Source organism: Anabrus simplex, chromosome 11 (genome assembly GCF_040414725.1).
Source record: "Anabrus simplex isolate iqAnaSimp1 chromosome 11, ASM4041472v1, whole genome shotgun sequence".
Classification (NCBI taxonomy): Eukaryota; Metazoa; Arthropoda; class Insecta; order Orthoptera; family Tettigoniidae; genus Anabrus; species Anabrus simplex.
Window position 1 is genome coordinate 1884840 of NC_090275.1, and position 23089 is coordinate 1907928.

The 23089-nt window shown below is 42.5% G+C and overlaps 1 protein-coding gene across 1 annotated transcript in view; it reads right to left on the reverse strand.

Annotated features, from left to right (window-relative positions):
- The window catches only part of LOC136883521 (sortilin-related receptor), a 698235-nt gene extending 677041 nt beyond the window's left edge, over positions 1-21194 (reverse strand). Inside the window, exon 1 of the mRNA XM_067155885.2 lies at positions 21176-21194. The gene's annotated coding sequence lies outside the window, so the exon portion shown is untranslated. The remainder of the gene's footprint in view (positions 1-21175) is intronic.
- Positions 21195-23089: the final 1895 nt, after the last annotated feature.

The window sequence follows — 23089 nt, forward strand, 5'->3', positions numbered from 1 at the left end:
ACCATATGGTTGATAAAGCAGGCATGAGGCAGTTTCTAAAACGTAACTATGATCGGTGGAAAACGGTAAATAAAAATGTAAACAGACTCTGGGATGGGTTTAAAGAAATTGTTGAGGAATGCGAAAACAGATTTGTACCTTTAAGGGTGGTAAGGAATGGTAAAGACTCGCCTTATTATAATAGAGAAATAAAGAGACTAAGAAGGAGGCGCAGACTGGAAAGAAATAGAGTTAGAAATGGCTGTGGAAGTAAGGAGAAATTGAAGGAACTTACTAGAAAATTGAATCTAGCAAAGAAGGCAGCTAAGGATAACATGATGGCAAGCATAATTGGCAGTCATACAAATTTTAGTGAAAAATGAAAGGGTATGTATAGGTATTTAGAGACAGAAACACGTTCCAAGAAGGACATTCCAGGAATAATTAATGAACAAGCGGAGTGTGTATGTGAAGATCTTCAAAAGGCAGAAGTATTCAGTCAGCAGTACCGTATGTAAAGATTGTTGGTTACAAGGATAATTTCGAGATAGAGGAGGAGTCTAAGGCCAAAGAAGTATTAAAATTTACCTATGATAACAATGACATTTACAATAACATACAAAAGTTGAAAACTAGAAAAGCGGCTGCAATTGGTCAGATTTCTGGGGATATACTAAAGACAATGGGTTGGGATATAGTACCATATCTGAGGTAGTCATTTGATTATTGTTTGGTCGGAGGAGCTATACCAGATGAATGGAGAGTTGCTATTGTAGCCCCTGTGTATAAAGGAAAGGGTGATGGACATAAAGCTGAAAATTACAGGCCAGTAAGTTTGACATGCGTTGTATGTAAGCTTTGGGAAGGCATTCTTTCTGATTATATTAGACATGTTTGTGAAATGAATAACTGGTTCGATAGAAGGCAGTTCGGTTTTAGGAAAGGTTATTCCACTGAAACTCAATTTGTAGGATTCCAGCAAGGTATAGCAGATATCTTGGATTCTGGAGGTCAAATTGACAGTATCGCGATTGACCTGTCTAAAGCATTTGATAGGGTGGATCATGGGAGACTACTGGCAGAAATGAGTGTAATTGGACTGGACAAAAGAGTGACCGAAAGGGTTGCTATATTTCTAGAGAATAGATCTCAGAGAATTAGAGTAGGTGAAGCTTTATCTGACCCTGTAATAATTAAGAGGGGAATTCCTGAGGGCAGTATTATAGGACCTTTATGTTTTCTTATATATATAAATTATATGAGTAAAGGAGTGGAATCGGAGGTAAGGCTTTTTGCGGATGATGTTATTCTCTACAGGCTAATAAATAAGTTATAAAATTGTGAGCAACTCCAACGTGACCTCGATAATGTTGTGAGATGGACAGCAGGCAATGGTATGTTGATAAACGGGGTTAAACGTCAGGTTGTGAGTTTCAAAATTGGAAAAGTCCTCTCAGTATTAATTACTGCGTTGATGGGGTGAACGTTCTTGTTGGGGATCATTGTAAGTATCTAGGTGTTAATATAGAGAAAGATCTTCATTGGGGTAATCACATAAATGAGATTGTAAATAAAGGGTACAGATCTCTGCACATGGTTATGAGGGTGTTTAGGGGTTGTAGTAAGGATGTAAAGGAGAGGGCATATACGTCTCTGTTAAGACCCCAACTAGAGTATGGTTCCAATGTATGGGAACCTCACCAGGATTACCTGATTCAAGAACTGGAAAAAATCCAAAGAAAAGCAGCTCGATTTGTTCTGCGTGATTTCCGACAAAAGGGTAGCGTTACAAAAATGTTGCAAACTTTGTGTTGGGAAGAATAGAGAAAGAAGAAGAGCTGCTCGACTAAGTGGTATGTTCCGAGCTGTCAGCGGAGAGATGGCGTGGAATAACATTAGTAGATGAATAAGTTTGAGTGGCGTTTATAAAATTACGAAAGATCAGAATATGAAGATAAAGTTGGAATTCAAGAAGACAAACTGGGGAAAATATTCATTTATAGGAAGGGTAGTTAGGGATTGGAATAACTTACCAAGGGAGGCGTTCAATAAATATCCAATTTCTTTGAATTCATTTAGGAAAAGGCTAGGAAAGCAACTGATAGGGAATCTGCCACCTCGGCGACTGCCCTAAATGCAGATCAGTATTGGTTGATAGATTGATCACGGACAACAGCACCGAACTGGCTTCTGTAGTGAGTTTTTTGGAAGTGATTGATCCTTCTGTTAACCAACTTAAAAGAGTACAGGCAAGATTGTTTCACTTTTACAATAGAGTTAGGGACCTATTGTATCTCAAGTTAAAAGAAGACCATGCTGAGGAGGCTAGTAACCATGTTGAACACCTTTCTGAAATGTCAAATAAAGTTCTTCAATTGTTGACTGGGGCAGTCACTCCCAAAACCGACCAAGCCACTGTGATAAAAATCGAAAGTGAGGAGGATTCTCACAAGGGCGAAGAAGGTAGAAAATCTGTGGCAACTCAACAAACTTCTGCCCCATTAGGAAATGAGCCTGATCGTCGTACATCCATTCCACCATTCTTTTTAAATAATGCTGTGTCTGAAGCTTCTTCACCCCGTAGGCCGTTACCTATTATGTCACCCGGGTTCAGTAGTTTGCCTCATCCTTTGGCTATGTTGCTTAAGGGAATTTCTAAGTTTTCTATAAATTCTACTAACGTTGTCATTTCATTTTTAAGGTTTTTAGTCGAATTCCAAGATCACGCACTAGTGTTTACTCTCTCTCACTCTCAAATTCTTCAAATAATTTACCCTTACTCCATAGGTGTCCTCTCGGACAAAATTGTTAAAGCAATAGCTGAGCAATCTACCATAGAAGACTTCCACGCCCATCTGCTGGCTAACTTAATTCTGGCTCGAGCCTTGTCTTCCTTAATTCAAAAGTACTATTACAGTGTACAGCAACTGGATGAAAATCTCGCCGACTTCATCCAGGACATCAAGTTCTACACCAGAGTATTCGCTCTTCATTTCCCTGAAGATCAAATTGTGCAGACGATTGTTGAAGGCATTTCCCCGCCCTATAGGTCATATCTGTGTTTCGCGTCGCGTCCTCAAACGTTTGCAGATTTAAAAACTATGGCGGTCTCAGCCGAAGGCGTTAGGTATGCCGACACCTTACGAGTCCCTAAGGAGCCCCCTCCATCTTCTAATAGTTTTCGGCCTTCACCTCGCCGAACTTTCACCACCCGCAAATGTTACGCTTGTGGGTCGACGGATCATCTGCGTAACAAGTGCCCCGTAATAAAATCGATTGGGACAAAGAATGGAGCAGGGTCATCACAAGGATGTTATAAATGTGGCTCGTTTTCTCATATCGCCAAGAATTGCCCTAACGCCAATAGCAGCTCAACTTCTGGTGCAACCTCCACCAACTCAAATAATAGGAAATGACTAGTGTATCCGGCTGATTCGGCAAGTTCCACCTCCCAAGGCTCAGCCCCGGTTAAGCCCACCGAAAGCTCGGAACAGGGTAGAAGTTTTTCTAACCCCGCATTTGAATGCCCTAAAGAATGCCTCAAAATTGAGGCGGAGTCCCCCGCACTTGTACCTTTTCTCAAAATTGAGTTGAATAGTGAAACCGTTACCGCACTATTAGACTCAGGGAGTGTTTGTTCCAATATTTCGGCTGAATGGTACGGTATTCGAAATTAAAGTCTGTCTGAATTTTCTGATTATTGTTCGTCTTCAGTCCAATTCATTTCGGCTAATTCTTCTTCATTAGAAGTTTTAGGTTCTCTATTCGCCAAAATTCGTATTTCTAAATTTACTTGGAAAGTTAAATTGTTTGTGGCTAAGCACTTGTCTTGCCCCATAATATTAGGAGCAGACTTCATGTCTTATACCGGTCTAGTGCTCGACATTCAGAGCAAGTCGTGTACCTTCGAATTTGCCAATAATTGTAAAATTCCTTTGCTTAAGTGTTATTCTCTATCATGTTCATCTGTTTCAGCTACCCAGGATGAGATGTTGTTAGACCTTAGACATCTACCTGAGGAGCAGGCTGATAGTATTCGTAAGTTGTGTCAGTCGTTTCCGGATGCATTTTCTGATTCTTTTGGCGTTACTGACCTTATTGAATACAAGATTGAGGTTACGGATTCGATCCCAGTCAGATTTCCACCTTATAGGCTATCTCCACCTAAAATGAAGGCTCTTAAAGAGATCATCGATCAGATGTTAAAAGATGGTATTATTCGACCTTCCAAGTCGGCGTATTCATCGCCCATTTTTCTGGTGCCGAAACCCCAAGGCGGCTTCAGGCCTGTCATTGATTACAGGTCATTAAATCGGAAGGTGGTGTTACAATCTGTCCCTCTTCCCGATCTCACTCTTGTTTTTCATGGTTTCGGAAAGCTAAATTCTTCACCATCTTAGATCTTAACCAAGCGTACAACCAGATCCCTCTAGCTGAAGAATCGAAACATCTAACAGCTTTTGCTACGGATTGGAACTTGTATGAGTACAACCGCGTGCCTTTTGTGCTCCCCACGGGGACAGCCGTGCTCACGAGACTGCTAGATAGGGCCTTCTCCGACATCAAATTTGAGTACTTGTACCATTAACCTGATGATGTCGTCGTAGTTTCTGAGACCTTTGAAGAACACCTAGATCATCTAAGGGAAGTACTCAATCGCCTTCGTAAGGCTGGATTGACTGTGAAGTTGTCTAAGGTAGCTTTTGCTAAGCCTTCTATGTCATTCCTAGGACATATTGTGTTGCCAGATGGTGTTTATACCTATCATTCCAGAACACAGGCCATCCGCGATTTCAAACCCCCTAACGACAACAAAAGTATTGCCAGGTTCATATGCATGGTGAATTTCTTCAGGAAATTTATTCATATCTTCGCTAACAGAGCGGCGCCCTTGAACTTACTTCGTAGGAAAGGCGTCTAATTTGAGTGGGGACCGTCAAGCCGTTTTTGAAGATCTGAAATTAGCTCTCTGTAATGCCCCGGCCCTTGCTATGCCTGATTTTTCAAGAAATTCATTGTCGAAACCGATGCCTCATCATCGGCGGTGGCTGCCGTCCTTCTTCAGGAAACAGAGCTCGGAAGGCGACCCATCGCCTATGCTTCGGCTCAAGAGGCCAAATATTCTACCTATAAACTTGAGGGTTTTGCAGTCATATTTGCATTAGAGAAGTTCCGCCTCTATCTCGAATATGTCAAGTTCTTCATGGAAACTGATAATCAAGCCTTAAGTTGGGTGTTGGCTAGGCCGCGTCGTACTGGTCGTATAGCCCGTTGGGCCATCAGGATTTCTGCCTTCCGGTTTGATGTTAGGCATAGCAGAGGAACCGAAAATGTTGTTGCGGATGGACTAACCTGCATGTTTGCTCATGATGTGGAGACCACCGAACAGGGAGATAGTTCCTCTCTTCCCGCGCCCATACCTTCGGTGTTAATGCCATTCTAACTGATACCCCCATGTTGTTTAGGGACATTGAAAAATATCAAGGTGAAGATCCTGTGCTGGCCCCTATTATTGAAACCCTTTCTTCTGGGGAACATGTCATCCCTTATGTGTTGAGGAACGGGGTTTTGTGTTCCCCGTCGAGGCACGATCAAAAGAAGGAAGTTGTGGTTCCAGCAGTGCTTGTACCTATGATCTTCAGGTACTACCATGATACCCCATTAGGGGGCATTTAGGTATCTTCAAAAATCGAGAAAAGATCCGAGAGATGTTTATTTGGAAAGGTATGGACGGCGAAATTCGAGAATTGGTAAAGGCTTGTAAATCTTGTTTCCTTAGTAAGCCAACCTTGTCCACTAAGCTAGGTCTATTATCATCTCATCAAGCGTCGCGCCGCATGGAGCGCCTATATATAGACTACGTCGGACCCTTCCCCCAATCAAAGGGGGACGCCAACAAATTCCTTCTACTGTGTGTAGATGGTTTCACTAGATCTTACTTGTTATTTCCGACGAAGCTGGCTACCGCTCAGTCCACCATTTCTTGTTTAAATACTATTTTAAATACTATATTTGCTTCCTTTGGTCCGTCTCAATATATAGTTTCTGACAATGCTAAGGAATTTACATCCAACCTCTTCCGTAAATTCTGTTTTGATCTGTCTGTATCACATGTAACTACATCAGCGTATTATCTCAACCATCTCTGGCTGAGCGGGTCAATCGTAATCTGAGATCGGCTCTCATTGCATTTCATCATGATAATCATTCCAGGTGGGATACATCCCTGCATTGGTTGGCCTTTGCTTTGAATTCGGCAGTTCGTGAGTCCCATAAGTTCATTCCAGCTACTCTGATGTTTAAATTTGTGCCTAACACGCCGCTCTCTAACCTTTGGTCACTTAATGATATCTTACCTGAGACAATAGATCCCCATAATATTAGAGATCTATGGAAGAAGGCTAAGGCCAAACTTAAGGTGTCCCATGAAAAAATTAGGGAAAGATATGATCGTGGACGGAGGCCCACCAATTTAAAAGTCGGAGATCAAGTCATGGTTAGAAACTTTGTTCCCGCGGAAAAGTTCCCCCCCCCCCAGATTTCATGGGCCATGCATTATTTTAGATTTTTTGACACCAGTTACGTTATTTGTAAGCAATCCAGCCACAGAGAGGATCTTTAGATTACACCTCTCTCAAATCAAACCTGTATAATTAACGAACATTGCCACTAAAATTTAGCAGGAGTTTGAAGGTTATATTTTTGTTTAAATCATCATTCGAGGCCTTCTGCCCCGATTATGCTATTATATTTCGTGTATGATCTGTATGTACGATCTTCCCCTCTGATTTTCCTGCCGTCAATTCCTTTGTGGCCATTACCAAGCCCCCGTCTGCATATCCACACTATTGGCAATGAAGAACCTTCCACGCCGCCCGCCCCTCAGAATCACTAATAAAGATCGTACTCTCAAGTCTGCAACAACGCTTTTCTGTCGCCTAGATCTTACTGTGTCAGTGCCCCTCAGCCGTTCGCCGCCGTACTGCAACTGAAGTGGGGTACGGGCCCACTCCACTCCCGTGAAGACTCCTTGTGAACGGCGCGCCGGAGTCCATCTCCCGGCAGAGGCTGAAGCGCGGTGTCCCTACCGCCAACTCATCTGGAGACTGTACTTATACGTCTTATCTGCGGTGACCATCACCACGACTACCCCTCTCATAGTAGCGGGAGAGCTGTATCTGAGGGTACTTGGGAGGTCCGGGCGACCTCGACTGGTTATCGGCAGCGGCGGCAGGTCTTGCCGTAAAAACTATTAACATGTATTTAACATTCTATGACAACAAGGATACTCTAAAGCTGGAGTTAAACAAGTTTCTACCTATCAACAAAAAACTTAGAAATTTTCTTCAACTGGAAATGTTTTTTTCTTTTTCAAAATTCTTCGGTGTCACCCCAAGGAAGGACATTTGTGGGGGTAGGTCTGTACCGGGAGGTACACCCCAACGCCGCGCATTTAAAATCAGCGCCTAAATGAACTCCCCTATTGGTAAAACAGTGAAACTGAAACTACACCAACTTAGAACTTTACTCAGAAGATGTCTCCACTGAAGTATTATGTAATTTTGTTATTGTGCAGTTGGCTGACCTGTGTGAATGTCTATTTGTTTTTTGTTTACCATTCATCAAGAAGTCTGGACATTCTCCCATACATGACGCTACCTGAAAACTATGATCACGCACCCTGGTGCAAAGTGTAAAATGTTATAATTTAAAGGTTTTGCATTTCTAGGGTTTTGTAACTGAATGATGTTCATTTATTTTTGGGTTGGCCAGTTTTGAATCCAGCCATTCCCTAATTTCTGTAATTAATTTTCAACCTATCACAGGCTTCTTCTTCGATTTTAAGTGTAACTTTGTAATTGACAAATAAAATTGAGAGGGTGTGGCTGGTTTATTCGTGAAAGATCTCGAACCTTCCCTGAGGGTTTATAAACTGCGGCTTTTCACGTCTCTTGGCCAATTGATCGTCATCTTATTGTGTTTGTGTGTCAAAGCAGGAGGCAGGCGGCCCTTCCATCGGTCACCAGTACATCTACAAGGTAATGGCTACATAACATCTTTTTTTCCTGCTAGCTCCGCATTTTAACCCGAGGGAAAGGTCCGAATCGTTAACTATGTAACCTACTTTCTAAAAATATATATTTCTGTCGGCTTATGTAATAACTTCATAACATCTTCAACTGTAAATCGGGGATAGAGTGTGATGTACCCTCTCGAGCCCCCCTTCATCTTGATTTGAGGCGACTACGTTTCATGACTGTTTTTCATTCTGTAATGTGGTTATGTAATTTCTATACGAGTCACCTCAGTCGTTTGGGAATAGCCCCTGTTTCATCGGCCTAGAGCCCCTTAGTCCTTTTGTGTTCATATCTAGGAATGCAAGTATACGCCTCCGTTCATTTTTGTGTTCGGGCCACTAATTTAGCCTGTCATTCTTATTCCACGAATGCCCAGTAAGTTAGGTATTTAATACCCCTGTAAAAGTAAGTTCAATTTTGTAACTGGTGGGTTGAGAGTAGGCAGTAAGAAACTGAGAGCCTGTTAGCTCTTTTTAAAATTTGGTGATTGTAACGTGCGCCTCTGGAAGGCTAGTTATTGTATTTTCGGAGCGAATGCTCTATTAATTAGGGGATTTCTGCCCTTGAGTAAATTTGTGCTCTTTGTAAATTTGAGCTGAGAGCTCAAGAATTGTAAACAGAGGGGCTTGAAGCCCAGGACTTGTAGAATTCACTATATTGTATTTTCCGTGACTTGTTTCTAAATTGCTAATTGTACCTGTTACGTTGTTATTTGTTGATTTTTGAAATTCTAAAGAAATATAACCTTTGTTAAAGTTTTAAATGAACTTTAATATTGTAGTTAGACCTATTCACCCCAGCACCTTCTTTCACCTCTTTCTGCTCCACGGATATCCCCGTAACAGATACAGAGTGGGTCTCGGCCCATAAGTGGCTACGGCTCTGCACCCTGACCGGCCAGCCGAGCAGAGGAGTGGTGGCCACGGCTCTACTGTGGCTCTAGGCCTTCGTATTTGGGACACGGGAAAGGGCTGGACCTCATGGCTGGCCGCAGCAGTCACCTGTCCTGGGAATGGTTTTCCGTGGTTTTCCATTCTCATGCACTAAGGCGAATGCCAGTATAGGCCACGGCCGCCCACCCCTCTCACCTTCTCCGAGCATCTCCACCGTAACAAACGTCCCGGTCTGAGAGTCGGCGTCACCGTCTAAGAGGCCCGCCTCCACTTTCAGATATTTACTGGAATTAATGTGTTACTTAAATAAGACACTCGGCATCTAGCACTGACCAATACTGGAGTAAGTTTTCATCTCCCGTCTGTCGTAAGAGGCACATGGGTTGTCGTAATTTCGTTGCACACGGTCCTCACTACGTACACTGGCCCAATATTTCAATTTCAACCTCATTTTCTAACAGACTTGCATTGGTACAAGCGTTATCGTGCTATCAGTTTATTTCCTATGAAGTTAAGACACTCTTCAACTTGTATTTGGTATTAAAAGCTCAGTTTTGATAGGTTAATTGGAGTAATGTGAATGAAAGAACAACGCGATAAGATTTATCTTGATATTGGCCGTATTCACGGTACCAGCTTCGGAGGCACATTCAAATACGGCGCCTGGGAGACATTACAATATTTGGTCACAAGATAGCACGCACATGCCTGAAGTTCGCAAAATTTCCGCCATATACCTCTAGTTGTACTTCCGTCTGACTTCTTATCAGTTGTTCTTCAGTAAACTGAATTGTAAAAAGAAAGAAAAACCAATCTGGTAACTTTTTAGAGAGCTATTGTTCTGTTTTTGAATAGATATAATTGTGTTCCCATAGCTTACTGAATTTTGAGAGAATTTAAGATTGATATATATTTTTTTAAGATAATGGGAGGAAGAAAGACCTGTCTCCAAGGAAGCATGGCATGATTCTTGATTCAGTTCCCAAGGAATATCCAACAGGGGAATTGCTAGGAGGTTATTCATTGACCATAAAACAGTGAGTAACGTTTTAAAGAAACAAAAGGAGACAGGGATGACAAGTTTGAGGCATAAATGTGATCGCAAGAAGAATTACAGCCCAAGATTGTGCAGGGCGCTGAAAGCAATGGCGAAACAAGGACGAATATTGAGTTCCAGGCAGCTTTCGTGCAAGTTGCAACATGATCTAGGTAATTCCGTTTCTCACCAAACAGTGTTAAGACGTCTCTCAGATGTGAATATTAAAAAGAAGAAGCCTGCAAAGAAGCCACTCAAAAAAGCATATCCAAGACAGAAACAATTTTGTTGAGATGTATGAAAATTGGACAACTGAGGATTGGTGTAGGGTGATTTTTTCAGACGAAAAAAAAAATTTAATATGTTCGGTAATGATGGTGATGTAAAACTGTGAGTGGAGCCCGGAGAGAAGTTAAAGAAGGAATGTGTTGTGGAAACTAAGAAATTTAGTGAAAGTGTTATGCTGTGAGGAGCAATAACTTCCAAAGGGGCGGGAAGAATTAAAATTTGCACGGGTTCAATCAAAGAAACGGCATACTGTGACATCATTAAGAAGGAATTTTTGAATACTGCTAGGGACCATCTTAGTGGTGCAAACCTAGGACCGTTTATTCTCCAAGACGACAATGCCAGTTGTCACCGATCCAGGGTTGTCCAGCAATGTGTCTCGGATCTCGGCATTCAGCGATTATGGTGGCCCAAATTCACCCGATATGAACCCCATTGAGAATGTATGGGCTATTATGTCTAAAAAACTCAGGAAACATAGTTATACTACCAGAAAAGAATTAACTGAAAAAATTGTTGAAGTGTGCTATCATAAGATTGAGCCTGCTAATTGCAAAAAACTTGTTCAGTCAATGCCACAAAGAGTACAAGCCCTAAACAAGGCTAAAGGTGGTCACAAAAGTACTGAAGTATGCCACATATATTGTATAAATCCTGTATATTGCAATTCTGAAATAAAACATTCAAATACTTTCTCAATACTTTCTTAAAATGTTTTTCCTTAAAATATGTAGGTGGGGATATTTTTTGGACCAGAGTGTATTAGCTTCGCGGCATAAGATATCTGGCGATTATTAATCTACTCGACAACCAGGTCTAAACTTCCGGAACGAACAGCATGATGAGTTTCTTTTTTGTCATACACTTGTGCGGGCCGGTCGCTGATCTGACAGAGTCCGAGGTAAAAGTCCATTGTGATAACCTGTACAGTATTTGTACTAATAATATTTATAGTCTGATGTGAAAACAGATTGCTGTAACTTCCATGGCATGAGAACAAAGGTCTTAGCGGTGGCTACTGTATCCCTCAATTTCATTTTTCCTCTCCGACCATCCTTGTTCCCTAGGTCTATAAGTTCTTCGTGCTCCTTTCCTTTGTTTTACCGAATGTTCGGGACTCTGTCTAGTGTTAAGAGAATATGGTTGACTAGTTAAAACAATAGTCTCCACCACCACCACCACCACTAGCAGTGTGTAGGCGGTAGAATTCACCCACGGTATCCTCTGTCTAGTGTTAACAGAACATGGTTGACTAGTTAAAACAACAGTCTCCACCACCAGCACTAGCAGTGTGTGGGCTATAGAATTCACCCACGGTATCTTCTGTCTAGTGTTAACAGAGTATGGTTGACTAGTTAAAACAATAGCCACCACCACCACCACCACTAGCAGTGTGTGAGCTGTAGAATTCACCCACGGTATCTTCTGTCTAGTGTTAACAGAAGATGGTTGACTAGTTAAAACAACAGTCTCCACCACCAGCACTAGCAGTGTGTGGGCTATAGAATTCACCCACGGTATCTTCTGTCTAGTGTTAACAGAGTATGGTTGACTAGTTAAAACAATAGCCACCACCACCACCACCACTAGCAGTGTGTGAGCTGTAGAATTCACCCACGGTATCCTCTGTCTAGTGTTAACAGAACATGGTTGACTAGTTAAAACAACAGTCTCCACCACCAGCACTAGCAGTGTGTGGGCTATAGAATTCACCCACGGTATCTTCTGTCTAGTGTTAACAGAGTATGGTTGACTAGTTAAAACAATAGCCACCACCACCACCACCACTAGCAGTGTGTGAGCTGTAGAATTCACCCACGGTATCTTCTGTCTAGTGTTAACAGAAGATGGTTGACTAGTTAAAACAATAGCCACCACCACCACTAGCACTAGAATTCACCCACGGTATCCTCTGTCTACTGTTAACAGAATATTGTTGACCAGTTAAAACAATAGTCTCCACCACCACCACCACCACCACCACCACCACCACCATCACCACCACCACCACCACCACCACCATCACCACCACCACCACCACCACCACCATCACCACCACCACCACCACCACTAGCAGTGTGTGGGCTGTAGAATTCACCCACGGTATCTTCTGTCTAGTGTTAACAGAGTATGGTTGACTAGTTAAAACAAGAGTCACCACCACCACCACCACCACTACCACCCCCACTAGCAGTGTGTGGGCGGTAGAATTCACCCACGGTATCCTCTGTCTAGTGTTAACAGAAGATGGTTGACTAGTTAAAACAATAGTCTCCACCACCACCACCACCACCACCACCACCACCACTAGCAGTGTGTGAGCTGTAGAATTCACCCACGGTATCTTCTGTCTAGTGTTAACAGAGTATGGTTGACTAGTTAAAACAATAGCCACCACCACCACCACCACTAGCAGTGTGTGAGCTGTAGAATTCACCCACGGTATCTTCTGTCTAGTGTTAACAGAAGATGGTTGACTAGTTAAAACAAGAGTCACCACCACCACCACCACCACCACCACCACCACCACCACCACCACTAGCAGTGTGTGGGCGGTAGAATTCACCCACGGTATCTTATGTCTAGTGTTAACAGAAGATGGTTGACTAGTTAAAACAATAGCCACCACCACCACCACCACCACCACCACCACCACCACCACCACCACCACTAGCAGTGTGTGGGCTGTAGAATTCACCCACGGTATCTTCTGTCTAGTGTTAACAGAGTATGGTTGACTAGTTAAAACAAGAGTCACCACCACCACCACCACCACTACCACCCCCACTAGCAGTGTGTGGGCGGTAGAATTCACCCACGGTATCCTCTGTCTAGTGTTAACAGAAGATGGTTGACTAGTTAAAACAATAGTCTCCACCACCACCACCACCACCACCACCACCACCACCACCACCACCAACACCACCACTAGCAGTGTGTGGGCTGTAGAATTCACCCACGGTATCTTCTGTCTAGTGTTAACAGAGTATGGTTGACTAGTTAAAACAATAGTCTCCACCACCACCACCACCACCACTAGCAGTGTGTGGGCGGTAGAATTCACCCACGGTATCTTTTGTCTAGTGTTAACAGAAGATGGTTGACTAGTTAAAACAATAGTCTCCACCACCACCACCACCACCACCACCACTAGCAGTGTGTGGGCTGTAGAATTCACCCATGGTATCCTCTGTCTAGTGTTAACAGAAGATGGTTGACTAGTTAAAACAAGAGTCACCACCACCACCACTAGCAGTGTGTGGGCTGTAGAATTCACCCACGGTATCTTATGTCTAGTGTTAACAGAGTATGGTTGACTAGTTAAAACAAAAGTCACCACCACCACCACTAGCACTAGAATTCACCCACGGTATCCTCTGTCTACTGTTAACAGAATATTGTTGACCAGTTAAAACAATAGTCTCCACCACCACCACCATCACCACCACCACCACCACCACCACCACCACCACCACCACCACCACCACCACTAGCAGTGTGTGGGCTGTAGAATTCACCCACGGTATCTTCTGTCTAGTGTTAACAGAATATGGTTGACTAGTTAAAACAAGAGTCACCACCACCACCACTAGCAGTGTGTGGGCTGTAGAATTCACCCACGGTATCTTATGTCTAGTGTTAACAGAAGATGGTTGACTAGTTAAAACAATAGCCACCACCACCACCACTAGCAGTGTGTGGGCTGTAGAATTCACCCACGGTATCTTCTGTCTAGTGTTAACAGAAGATGGTTGACTAGTTAAAACAATAGCCACCACCACCACTAGCACTAGAATTCACCCACGGTATCCTCTGTCTACTGTTAACAGAATATTGTTGACCAGTTAAAACAATAGTCTCCACCACCACCACCACCACCACCACCACCACCACCACCACCACCACCACCACCACCACTAGCAGTGTGTGGGCTGTAGAATTCACCCACGGTATCTTATGTCTAGTGTTAACAGAGTATGGTTGACTAGTTAAAACAAGAGTCACCACCACCACCACTAGCAGTGTGTGGGCTGTAGAATTCACCCACGGTATCTTATGTCTAGTGTTAACAGAATATGGTTGACTAGTTAAAACAATAGTCACGACCACCACCACAACTAGCAGTGTGAATCATTCCGAAGCAGAGGTCGAATTCCTGGATCCTACTGCTCTTGGTGCAACTTATCACGAGGTATATGGAATTGCTACGAATGTTCGGAGGCTTCACTAATTTCTGTTAATGTGAAGGAAGATATACATATGGTTGTCATACCCGTGCATGATATCACTATCACAAATGTTATAGACCACCCAAGACACTCTGGCCAGATTTTGCCCTACAAACTGCAGAACATCTTGGAATTTCTGTAGGGGACTTCAATAGTCACAATGAATTTAGGAAATACTCTTACAATGATGAAAATGGAAGCATGCTGCAGAATGGGCTGAAGTGAACAATCTTCATCTAGTGTTCGATGCCAGAGATCAAGGTACTTTCACGTCAACTGCTTGGGACAAGGATTCAAATCCTGACTTGTGTTTTGTTACCTGCAATGAAAGAGGCTTCGCCGATCAAGGCCACAAGGAAAGTGATAAATGCCTTTCCCCACAGCCAGCACAGACCTGTAATAATAGAAGTTGGTTGCTCCATCCCTGTCAAACGATCAACTCTACGTGCTCGATGGAACTTCCAGAAAGCTGACTGGGCGAAGTTTTCAATGGAACTGGATAAGTGCATTCGCTGGATCCCTGAACTACCATTGCTTCATCGGTGCAGTTCAGCAACAGCTAAAAACTGTATGCCAAGAATATGTCTCAGGATGGAGAGATGAAAGTGAAACACTTCCAGCAAGAGAAAGCTACAGAACTTTTGACCAGCCTAGACCTATCTCGAAGGCAGAAATGGAGAGATGTAGTTGAGCGTATGGACTTTACAAACTCAAGCAGGGAAGCATGGAGCCTTCTGAGGAGATTGGAAGGAAGTGGACCAGTATGTACAAAACCTTTAGGAGTAATACCTGACCAAATTGATTCCCACATCATTATCACATCAAGAGTGCCTCCCGTCAAGGAACATAGCAAACGACAGCTTCATGGTCTGAAAAAGACGACATCTCCCTTACCTGAATATGCATGTCCCTTCACAGTTTTAGACATTGACATGGGACGGAAGAATATCAACCTTTTAAGTCATCTCTATTTGATGGCATCCATCCAGAATTAAAGATTCATTTGGAAGGATATGCTAAGTAATGGTTGACAGAGTTTTTCACTGACATCCTGCTGACTGGTCGACTTCCATTGGAGTTCAAGAAGGTGAAGATAATTTCTATTCTGAAACCTGGCAAACCCAGCAACAAGGTAGTATGCTATCGACACATCGCCCTTCTTACTTGCTGCTACAAACTTTATGAAAAGATGATATATAACAGAATAAGTAGGGCAATCCTAGAGCATATTCCCGTTGAACAGGCAGGCTTCAGACCAGGGCGTAGCTGCTGCGACCAAGTATTATATCTTACATCCTTCGTGGAGGTAGGATATCAAACGAAGCTGAACACATCTGTAGCATTTGTCGATCTTGCTGCTGCCTTTGACACTGTATGGAGGGAAGGAATTATCTACAAATTTCTTCGTATCATACCATGCAAGACGATGGCTCAACTGGTTAATAACATGTTAAGTGATCGGAAGTTCCAAGTAATCACTGGAAGCAAGATACGCAAGGAGAGGAAGCTGAACAACGGATTGCCCCAAGAATCAGTTCTCTCACCATTACTGTTCAACTTATATCTCTCTGATCTTCCTGACACTTCATCCAGAAAATTCTGCAATGCCGATGACTTGGCTCTAGCCGTACAAGATCAGTTAAGGGAGACGACTGAAGAGATTCTGACCAAAGACCTGTCTTTATAGGAAACTAGCTGATGTACCCGTGCTTCGCTACGGAATTCTACATTGTTTACAGAATTCTAGGTTAGGTAGTGTACACGTTGTGAGCAAGATTGTCTTAAATTGTATAGCTCTTAACGTTACCCTAGAAATGTGACAGGAGGTCACCAAACATATTTTCTCATATGAAGACTGAGGGAATTTTCACAGTAATGGTAGACCCAATTTCATACCATCAGTCACAATCAGGTTGGGATGTTTTCATTATAATGCCTTTTCACATCCTCAGAAAGACTGTCTTAGTGATTTTCCCAACTGAAATGAACATACAATGACGTCAATAGGAATGGCGCGATTAAAAGCAATGCTTTCATATTATGAAATACTCGTTCAAATGAAACACCACACATTTTATCACTTTTAACGAACAGGACTACGCTGCTTATCTAACAGTCCAAAGTTCCAGACCTGGAATGACCAAACCGCAGACAGCCGTGATCCGTGAACACTCTTCGGCTTTCTTCGCCGGGGACAGGGTCGAATAGTGGAGACTCCCAGGGCAAAAACTATGCCCAATTACTAATCTGTTCTCCTAGGAGTACCCGATGAGTCGGAAAATATCAGTTCACTAAACTGGCGGCGGAAAAATTTATCTGACTTGAAGGCAAATTTTTCCTACAAGCCAGGAGAGAAACCCCCTCTTCACTGTTAGTTTGGAATAAATTGAATGTAGAATTCAATAAAAGTGAATAGAAATAAGCCCTTCTTAAGAAACGGCCCTTTTCAGAGTTGAATTTTGAGTTATTTAGTGAATTTTGTGGTGCTATAATTTGGAAAAAGCCTAAATTGTTGATCTACGAGGTTTGTCCGGAAAATACGTATAAAAGTTGAATAATAACTTTATTTGACAATTATTCAGTTATTACAATATGGTCTCCTTCAAAGTACTCTCCCTGAGACAAGATGCACTTCTGCCAACGCCGTTTCCACTGTTGATAACATTGTTGAAAGTCTTCAGTTGTGATGCTGTTCAGTTGCCGTGTCGTTTCTCCCTTGATGGCTTGCACATCACCCAAGTGCCGCCCCCGAAGCACCATTTTGCATTTCGGGAACAGGAAGAAGTCACAAGGGGCTAAATCGGGCGAATAAGGCGGGTGGTCTGTCACGGTGATTGAGCTTCGGGCCAAAAACTCACGCACAACGAGCGACGTGTGAGCGGGCGCATTGTCGTGATGAAGGATCCACCTGTCCCCTTGTACCAAATCCGGTCGAACTCAGGCCACACGAGCTCTGAGACTTGATGTTGATGCGCTGTTCCTCAACCAGAGAGAGCTCCATACCGATGGCAGGTGAAAACGGGTAACTTTCAACAAGCAGCCGCACACTGCTACTGACACGCAGAGCTCTCCGACTCGAACTGAGCGTTGAGAAGATTGGCGACAACAGCAGTGCCACGTGGCGGCGCCTCCGCGATACGTGATACGTCACCCCGACGGATTTATACGTATTTTCCAGACAAACCTCGTAGGCCAGGCCATAATATTACTATTACTACTAAGTGAGGCTCTGCCTGAAGTATGCACACTGTTCATTCAAAACAGCGCGTCAGAGTAGGGATCGAATAGCTGAAATACTATGATGATCCAGTGTGTTACGTACCAACTGTATCAGAAAATGTATGAACCAGAGGAATGGCATGCTAAAGAAGAAAGTTTTCTAACTCCCCGGCTATTTCCCGCCAATATTCAGTCAGGCTGTTATACTCGGTACGCAGCAATAATCCCATCTATCGGAGTTGAAGGGCAGAATAAGAGACAAAGAACATCACAATAAACAATGGTCAATGTAATGTTATTGTTGATCAATGTTATGCACTTTCGATATTATGAGCCTTCACATTTCGTTTTCTTCCGACTCTGAAATATCACTGTTATCATAGTCGGTACGGTAAAACTGAATAAAAGAAAAATGATCGGAAAATCTAACCTCTATAACTATTTATATAGTACTTTTCGATAGGACCAATAACATTGGTATTTAAAAATTAAATTTTAGGCACCTTCCCCTAAACTACAATTTCATCCAGGATGAATAAAATTGTTTATAGCTTAGACTGTAGTGTCTTATTCCCCGACTCTATACACCGATTTTCATTTAATTCTGTTAACCCATTTTCTCGTGGCTCGGCGTTGATATGGACTTAGCAACAAAAATACAAATTCATGAATATCTGTGTTATCATAGCCGGTACGGTAAAAATGTATAAGACATAAATGGTCGGAAATTTAATTCTGTATAACTTTGGTTATGTCGTATTTATCGATACGACAACTAATAATATAAATATTTGAGCATTACATTTACGTAGGCCTTCCCCTAAACTACCATTTTACTCAGCGTAAATAAAATTACTTATAGCTTATATTGTAGTGGCTCATTCTCCGACTTTGCATACCAATTTTCAATGAAATAGGTCAGCTAATAACGTAAATATTTAAAAATTAAATTTTAGGCCTTAACCTAAACTACCATTTCAAGCGTTAATAAAATTATTCATAGGCTAGATTGTAGCGACGTATTCCTCGACTTTGCATACCAATTTTTATTAATATAAGACTACTAAAAACATAAATATTTGAAAATTAAATTTTAGGCCTTCCCCTAAACTACCATTTCTATCAGCGTGAATAAAATTATTTATGGCCTAGGTTGTAGCGAATTATTCCCCGACTTTGCATATCGATTTTCATTAAATTATCTTTGGCCGTTTTCTAGTGATGCGTGTACAGACAGACAGACAGACAGACAGACAGACAGACAGACAGACAGACAGACAGACAGACAGACAGACAGACAGACAGACAGAGAGACGGAAATTACGGAAAAGTAAAAATTCCATTTCTTGGTTACTCTGGACATGCCCGATACAGAAATACCGGTACCATTATTTTCAAATTCTGAGCAATGTACAGACAAAACTCTTATTTTATATATATATAGAAGTACTTCAAAATCTGGAGACTTCAACCGAGTGTGAGTAAAACAGAAGTGTCGTTTGGCGAACGTGAAATTGAATGTTAGTTTCAGAGGCAGAATTCTTCGTCATAATTGGAGCCAAAAATACGTTGGTGCCATCTTGGACCGTACACTATCCTTCAAACAGCACCTCCTGAACTTAGCACAAAAGTTGAAGTCTCAAAACAAAATCCTCCATAAAGTGTGTGGAACTGCCTGGGGTCTTCAGCAACCACTTGCGATCTTCAGCGTTGAGATTGGTGTATTCAATTGCTGAATATTGTGCACCTGTTTGGTTGAACAGTCATCATACAAGGCTTGTTGACACCCACAATGCGCATCATATCTGACGCAATCACATCTATTCCAATTCAATCAATCACTACTGATCTGCATTTAGGACAGTCGCCGGGGTGGGAGATTCCCTATCTGTTGTTCATTGGCTTCCACTGCTAACTGGTATAAAGCCACCTGATCTACGCCGATCTAATGCTCTTATGAAGGAATTGCACAAGATCTCCAGAGATCCTTGTCTAGTGACCTGCCACTTATACACTAGAATCACGCGCGATGCTGCTGACATGGATGCTCTCTTGATGAGTGGAAAGGTCGATGGGAAGCAGCAACAGATGTGCGCCTTCTTCTCAGGTCCCAGACTTCCAAGCGGATCCCACCTGCCACACAAGACCTGGAATGCGCTGAATAGAATCAGAACAGGACATGGCCGGTGCAGAGCCGATCTCCATAAGTGGAAAAAACTACCTATTCCAGACTGTGACTGCGGAGCTCCGCACCAGACTGTTCATCATATCGTCAGGAAATGCAAGATTCGAGCCTATCACGGTGAGGAAGCTGACTTTCAGCTGGTAATTCGAGGGTAATTGTGAAGCACAAATTGCTTTGTTTCTCATCTGTAAATATGTATATGTATTACTGATATTGTCTCTATAAGCCATAATAATAAAACTACTTTACACAACACGTCCTGCAGCCCCGAGCCAAAGTTAAAATCGCCGACCATTCAGCACTACTTGTAGGACCCGTTGTTGAGGGGACAATCTCATAGCATCTATCGGAGATGAGTGGCAGCAGAAGAGACAAAGCGCATCACAAGAATGGTCTTTCGATATTGTAAGCCTTCACCTTTAGTTTTCTTACGACTCCGCGCAATTAGAGCATATTTCTTTAAAATTTGCTTTACATCGAACCGACACAGATAGGTCTTATGGCGAGGATGGGCTAGGAAGGGCCTAGGAGGAGGAAGGAAACGACCGTGGCCTTAATTGAGATGTGTGATTGGTTTGAAATTGGCAAACCACGGAAAACCATCTTCAGATCAGCCGACAGTGGGCCAACTCGAGTGGAGCCCTCCCTTCTTCCCACAATTGTCCTTGTCGAGGTTTTATAATATTTCCATGCTCGTCATTGATATGGACGAAAGTCTAAATTCATCAGTTCTATTATCATAGCCGGTACGGTATGTTCAGAAATTGTACTCTCTATAACTTTTATTACATAGTACCTTTCGATAGGACCAATAAAACAACCGTATTTAAATTACATTTTAGACGCTTTCCCCTAAACTACTATTTCATCCTGCGTGAATAAACTGTAGTGTCTTTTCGCCTGAAGTTGCTGCTGGGTGAATTGAGTACCTCAGTAGTTGCTGTTTCCAGTCCCAAGCCCGGATAAAGGAGGAGGTTTCAAAGTCAGGCCTACAGCAACAAGCCGGTTGGTAAAAAGATCTGTTGGATTTAAATGACTGGCTAGAAGAAACATTGAAATACAAAGTGCTAGCGACGCGCATCCTTATCGCCTGAATGGTGTGAGAAATAGACAAGGGCTACCCAATCTAGGATGGGGTGGCTTAAGAAGCAATCCCAACAAATCAGGATGACATCCATCAACATTGGTACTCTGAATAGTCGAAATCGAGAACTTGCTGATGTAAAAAATAACCGGCACATAGACTGTAACGTGTTCAAATCGCTTACCTTATTTTCCTTCTATGCTCAAACCCAACGCATCGTTCCGCGACACGAACTGGCTGCCTTCTCGCCTGCCACTTGACTGTCTATCCTCTTTGGTCTGGACTGTTTCATCGCTCCACGCGAGGCCCTGTGACGTCATCGCTTCTCGCATGTTCTACGGCGACCTTGGTTCCGTATATATACGGGCTGCGTGTGCTTGTTCGATGTTCAGGTGTGGATCAAATGTTGTGATAGGCAGTGGAAGGTCTGGAAGTGGGCGCGGCTGGCCCGTATACATATTGGTTTTAAAATTTCTCCGTTCAACGTACTGGGTGAGCAGACTTCATATTTCTTCTCATATTAACATTCATTCTATTTTGCCCTTTTCTTCGGCTTGTTAATTGGAATCCGAACTTTAGTCCTTTTCTTTAAGGGCATTACGAAATTGTCACTCTGGGAAAATTTTAACTCCGAACTTGAGATAGAAAAGTGAATCGAGAATGTGGACTGGACTCGCGATGTGTGATGTGTGAACTTTGCCTTCCATCCATGTGATGTGGGAGCTTCGCGGCCTGGTCAGTACTCTGTCTCCTTATCCTTCCTGATTTTTCTTCTTTCTTCGCCTCATTGCCCTCCTTTTGCCTTTCCCTTCCTTTATTATTTTGTCCTTTTGTTTACCTTCGTTATTTAAGATGGTGTATCGCGGTCTGCTAACCCTTTTATGATCTATCTACACTAGGTATGTTCGATGTTCATATGTTTTCCTATATGGTCTAAGCTGAAATACCAGTCTGGGGGATTGAGGTGGTATCTTGCAAAGTACTCCTTTTTTTGTATTGTAAACCTCTCTTCAATTAAAATTACTGCCAATTGTTTTTTAACTATCTTATTCCGGTTCATCAAATGGCCCTGCTATGGGAGCTTGTATGTAAACAAGAACATTGATTTGCTCAGGTTTAACCTTTTCACTCGAATTGGTACGAGTCAAGATATGTGTGATACACGGGGCATTTACCCCTTGGTTGTACCTCAAAGACACTTGTAATTCCCGGGGTTTTTATCCCTTGTTGTAACCAAAGATAATGTTGATTTTTACGGGTCATTTTTACCCTTCGTTGTAATTGTGTGTGCCTATCTAAACTAGATTATTGACCATTAAATTAGTCCCTCGTGATCTGTTTTATATCTTTTTGGTGGATCTATATCTTGTAATTTTGAAAACTTTATTCAATATATATGTTATCTTTAAAAAAAAGAATTCTGTGCTTTGGGAGTTCTCTTTTCTGGTATTCCTTTCCTATGATTTAACATGCACTTACCACGATAACTCCTCTTGGGTATGGCCCACCATTAATGTGTTTTTTTTAAATGTTCCGAAGTACGGCTTTGTGTATTATGCCTTCCTCTGCGCTCCGCTCTGCTGAGTTTATTGCCTTGTGAGTTAGAACTTGTATACTGGAGCATCCTGACTCTTACGCATTGATCTTGAGTTTGGTACTTGCGAAAGCCGTTTCTATTAACGCTCGGCGATATAGTGGAATCGACCTTTCATTTTTGATCTCTTCTAAAAGGCGATCGGTAAGCTCTGGCCACAAGTGTGAAACTTCATGACATTTTACAACAAAAGTATATCTAACAAGACATTGCCTGCATCCAAGAAACAAAGTAGATAGGCTCCAAGGCTAAAGATACTGGTGAAGGATACAAGTTGTTCTACCACGGGAAAACACCTAACCGTAATGGCGTAGCTATTGCTGTCAGCTCTGGTATGCAAGATCATGTTATCGATGTTAGCCGTTTATCCAGTCCCACGAACTCTTAAAATTGTCAATTCAACAACCCCACTTATCCCCCTCCCACACCGATATCGACACGTAATACTCCGCCCAGTTCTACCCTCCCTCAACTCGCACCCATACAACACGCGAAGTAGGAACT